Genomic DNA, 6,000 nt, shown 5'->3' on the forward strand with positions numbered 1-6,000 from the left:
GATAAATTTACTTTTCAGTTTAGTACGGTAATAAGATGTTTGATATAATGACTTTCTGAAGTGCATAAGCAGACAGGGCTAGGGAGTTTGGTGGGATCTACTTATATATAAACTATATTATTTTACAACAAATGATAAAACAAGATATTCCAACTTATCAAATCTAGCTGAGGGTCTTAATGAGGGAGGAAACCGGAGTGGGCGGAGAAAACACCCACAGATCTACATTGTTGCCAAATACTGTAGGTGATTTTCATGATGATTTTTTTACTCTCCACTTTTTGCAGTAGATGGAACAGTTACTCAGCACTCCACTAGAGTTCTATTGTCTCTTTATATGTATCCTACTAGTCAATCCTGTTTTGGTGAGTACCACCAATAAACAACACACAAAAATAGTTCTCTGAGGGCAAAAAAAACATCACCAATTTCAACCCGTCACACAGTACAGTAATAGTTTGTATTTGTTCCCTATCATACTGTCACGTCTTATATTTGTTATTACTTTTATGTTTTGTTACTTGACTTTGTCAATGTAAATAGCTTGGTTTTATTCAGGAGATTCTGGAGGTGTTAGCATAATGTTCAGAAAAGCTTTAAAGAGGAGATTTCGTCCATTTTATTGTACAGTATTAAACAGTGAACAGAACTCAATATATATGTTGATTTTATATATGATGCAATCAAATACGAAATTTGAGAGAGAAAAAAATGGAAACTTAAAAGAAACCAGGATATCTGTTTTGTTTTACATCAATTGTTTTACTTTTTAGGTATGCTAATATTTACACATTCTTTTCCTTCAAAAGACATTTGTTTTCTTCAGCAGTGCAGGTAATGAGTTCATATAATTTTAGAAGGGGAATCATCTTACACTTCTGATGCTGGTGTCAAGTTTTGTGGTTTATAAAAGTGTAACTTATTCTTTGTACATGGTTTGAAATTTTCTCTGTAAGAATCATAAAAACATTCCTTGTTTGTATAGTTTGTCATTAAAACTATAAATGGTTAAACAGAAAAATCCCACTCATGTCACATACCTATGTAAGGTTTGTCTGACAAGTGATTGACTGAGATTTAGGGCAATGCTATATAGTTACTCATTATTGCAAAGGACTTTGAAGACTTTGAAGACAGATAAACATAATGACAAGTACAGTGTGATAATACTCCATAATTGATATATCCATTGTTGAATGCTGGTAAAATCAAATTGCTGATACTTGATCAGTTCTCATGTATTACAAAAATTAGATTGGGGTGGGGGNTTGACAATTCAAAGCAATGAAACAAACTTGTCTAACCATCTTATCCCATATTTTGATTTGCAAAATAGAGCCAGGTGAAAATGTGCATGATGTAAATTTGTGAATTTTGATACATTGAAAAAATTTGATAAAAATACAAAATGAGCAACTATATACATGTACAGCGGATATTTATTGTCATATTAATCCCCTAAGTGTGAGGACTCCAGGGTATCAGGGACAGTATATATATACGTCCCTGAGGGTATGCATGCTCTATAATGTAAATTTTAAATATATGACTTTCAGTATTCAAACTGAAAGTCCGTAGATCAAAATAATCACCATCAAATGATCTGGGTATACAAATAAAAATAAAAATTCTGCATATTTTTCAACAACAAAAATGACTTCAAATATGGAGAAGATTGGTACAGAAGAGTTATATTGTGTATTACCATTGAACATTTTCACTCAACTTTTTGCATTTTGATTATTATTGTACAACAAAAATACATTATTGGGCTGCTTGGCTTTATTATTAATGTATTTACTGTACATTGTATTTTTATATGAATTATTTAGATTAACATTGATCAGACAAGATATCTGAAGTTAGAATTGATGAACATGAAATCTCTAATCAGGAAGATAACAAAATATCTCAAATCAGAATTGATGACAAGATATCTCAAATCAGCGTTGATAATGCACAATGATTACGATTAAGATTTATTTCTTGCCTTTTTTTATACCCATAGTTATAAGGGTAAAGGTATTGTGACTAATGGAAGTAGTTGTCATGTCATTTTAAACCTAATGAAGTATGGCATTGTTCGATGAAATTGTTTTCGTTGTTATTTTTACTACTATTAGTTAGCATTCCTGTGTGTTACATAATTTGAAATGGATAGCCATACACAGAACACAGTGCACATCCTATACTTTTAAGGCCATTATGATTACCGATAGTTTGTGTGAATTTCTTTTTTCTTTGTTCATAAACTGTTATCTGTGTACTTGCAGTGTAACAAATGACAACAATGGCAAAGTATTTTCCAGAGGTTTTACGAATTTATTTTCTGATCATAAAAATAATGTACTGGGTACATATCCATGTATGTGTGTTAAGTTTAATCCTGGTTGTTTCAGTTAACCAACCAGAGAGACCTGTCAGGTTTTTCTAAGGAATGTCTAAAATCAATATACTGGTACCAAATACAGCATTATCACAAAACGTTAGCAAATTTTCATTTTCAAAATAATGTTCGTAAGAATTTATCCTTTAAGAAAAGAGATGGAGCTTTTGTGATCCTCAGCTCTCACCATGCATTAAAATATAAACTTTATTTATTTTACAACAATTATGAAACAAGTTATTTCAACTTATATTAATCATTCTTGTTGGCCCGGATGTTAGCGCGCGGGGGTCTTTTTGTGGGAGGAAACCGGAGTACCCGGAGAAAACCCACGTGATCGGGCAAGTGACCCCATACCTTTTCACGTCCGCTGCACCAACCGACCACCCTGCACCATGAAATACGATGTTAGATGTGTATGAATGGGAAAAGTATATTGTTTTGAGTGTCTATACTGGTGATTATAGCATGAACTCTATCAGGCTCGAAATTCAGACCAAATTTGATATTCTATTCGCCAATATAGACATTCATATCTAACATTTTACATGTTAAAAGTGCAGGTTTTACCATCAAGTTTATTCAGGCCTAGTCGTTTTGTTTGTTAAATTGGTAAGTAGGGAATGAAGCATTTTGTGACTCCTTATATTACATGTACTTGGCAGCTTGTGAATGGATTCTGTATGCTCCTGAAAAATATTTTTATCTTGAATTTTATTATCCCAATGACAATCACTAGAATGTTATCATATCCTGCTCGAAAATTTAAGGGTATATAGTTTTCATGTTCTGTGTAAAGTAGTGATCGTTTCTGAGCCATAGTTCCTGTGCATTTTCATGCATGCTGACGAAACCTCATGCCTCTGAGAAGAGAGATATTATTGGTTAATTCTCTATAAAGCGCCAGTAAACATTTTATAGAAGCTTCATTATAATGTAACAGATAAATGTTGTCTTTGTAAGAAAAATAATATTATTTTGATGCAAATTTGTCTTGATAATGATAAAATAGTGTATGTTCTTGGTGAAAATAGACAAACAAGCCTTATTTTATCAAGGCCCTCAATACAAGAAATTTGGTGCATAGTTGGTCATCGATTATGGAGGGATAGTAAGACGTATAAGGGCTGTTTGGTTTGAAGGAGAGTCTGTAACTAATTGCCGGTCTTTGTAAAGTAACCCCTGATTAGTCGAACGTCGATATTCCTCGAACAAAAATTTGCCCCCCGACTCTTCATGGTCATATTATTAATCCTATCTTTTCGTCGAACAAGTGCGACATGTCACACCTGACAGATATTTTACCTGTGTATTACACCAGCACTGCGAAAATGCATGTGTATGTGTTATCTGTAATAACTTTCTAGATGTCCATTTAGTGAAAATAAAAACTCCCAGAAAATAAGCAATAAACGGTAACTTAAAATCTTCTAGGAAATGTTGTCTTCCAGTGCTGCAGACAAATATTCCTGAAAATGTCATCTGCTGGTGCTTTGGACAACAGAAGTATCAGGTTTTACTGATTAAAATCAGTATGTTTATTGTTTTAGGGCTAAGATTTCACCAATGAAAACTCTGTTGAAGACAGTTTCTTTATCAGGACTTAGGAAAATATTATTGTCAATTGAGGTCTGAATGAAAGTTAGCATTGTGGCTGGCTTCACAAGAAAAAAAGAAAAAAACCTACACATTACCTGTAGTAAGTTTTGTATGTTATATTTTTTTAATCAAGAACAAATTAACCAGATAATGGTGGTGTTTGTAAACATAAAGATTGCTTTCAAAATTATGTCCCAGGTTTCAGGGTTTTTTCCAAGACAAGTTTTTGAGGACAAGGTCCCAATGTTTGATTCATGTGTGTTTCCCTAAGACAAATGATGACCAGGAATCCCCACATAGTAGCTTGGGTAGCCATACCTAGCAGGTTGTTACATTTGTCTGGCCGTGTCAGATAGTGTATAACTGAACTGTTTGGTTGTTATTATCCATATTTATGGTATTTTGACATTGTTTTGTGACAATAAAAGAGAATAAAACCATTTTATATATATTTGATATTTTGATTGTATTTTTGCCTCCCGGGTTTGCCTCCATACTAAATAGATGGAGGAAATGAGTCAATCATACATATTTGAGAGCAAGTTGTACAAAGAGGAGTAAAGAACCACAACATCTAGAGCCACAATATATGGTTAGTGATTTGATGGCATTGAGTACAACAAAACTTTGGGAAAAAAATACCTTGACTTTTATTCAAAGTCATGTGGAGGCACGGTAGTCTAGTGGTAGATACTTTACTCTGCTTGTTCCAGTCTACTCGGTTGTAAATTAGTATGTGGTTGGGCAGTGCTAGGATTGTTGAATGCTCGCTGTGAGTGCTGAAAAGGCAGCATCGGCTGTATGCTCCCCAGGGAGTTGAGAAAGATATTGGCTGGTTGCAAAGGCCTATAACCACGGATAATAACTTGTGAACCCCTTTGAGATGACCTACAAACTAGCTTGTGATAAAGCCGTAAATAAGAACCTCAAATTATTATTATTATTATTAGCTCACCTGGTCCGAAGGACCAAGGTGAGCTTATGCCATACAGTGGCGTCCATCATCCGCCCGTACCTCAACAATTTCTTGAAACAACTTCTTCTTCTAAACCACTGATTAACACAATTTAACATAATTTGACTGGAAGCATCCCTAGGTGGTGGGGATTCAAAATTGTACGAATGGTGGGGCTGACCTCCCAGGGGGCTGAGGGGCAGGGCCAAAACGGGGCGATTAGGCTATGTTGCTACAAACGACTTCTGTAGAACTATGCCATGGATATCAATCATATTTGACCAAAAGCATTCATGGGTAGCAGGGATTCAAAATTGTACAAATGGTGTGGCTGACCCCCAAGGGGGCTGAGGGGCGGGGCCAAAAAGGGTTATTTGGCTATATTGCTGTAAGCGACTTCTTCTCTGGAACCAAGAGATATATATCAACCATATTTGATTGGAAGCATCCCTAGGTAGTAGGGATTCAAAATTGTACAAATGGTGGGGCCAAAAGTGGGCAATTCGGCTATATTGCTATAAACCACTTCTTCTGTAGAACAATGCCATGGTTATCAATAATATTTGGTCGGAAGCATTCATGGGAGATGGGGATTCAAAATTGTACAAAGGGTGTGGCTGACCCCCCAGGGGGCTAAGGGGTGGGGCCAAAAAAAGTTGATTACTTGCTTCCAGGATGGCCTCAGGGTCTGCCCCACTCTTGGAGACTTAATCCCTGGGCCATAACTTCAAAAATGTTAAGATCCCCACCCCAAAACTATATATACAATTGTTGGGCATAAAGAGACGAATGGAGTCATGATATTAGAATTGATCCTGGGGTCTGGCCACAACGCTAGGGACCTAGTTTCTAAGTCACAGCTTGGAAACAGTTGAGATCCCCACTCCATAACCATACATAAAATTGCTGGGCATGAAAAATCTAATACAGATATGCGGCCTGGCCTATTCCCTTGGATTTCCTTTGGAGAATATTTTGCCATGATTGTTTAGATATCCAGGTAAGTGATACAGGCCCTCTTGGCCTCTTGTTATTATGTTGGATCATATCTTTTAAAGCA

Source organism: Mizuhopecten yessoensis, unplaced genomic scaffold (assembly GCF_002113885.1).
Source record: "Mizuhopecten yessoensis strain PY_sf001 unplaced genomic scaffold, ASM211388v2 scaffold2091, whole genome shotgun sequence".
Lineage (NCBI taxonomy): Eukaryota > Metazoa > Mollusca > Bivalvia > Pectinida > Pectinidae > Mizuhopecten > Mizuhopecten yessoensis.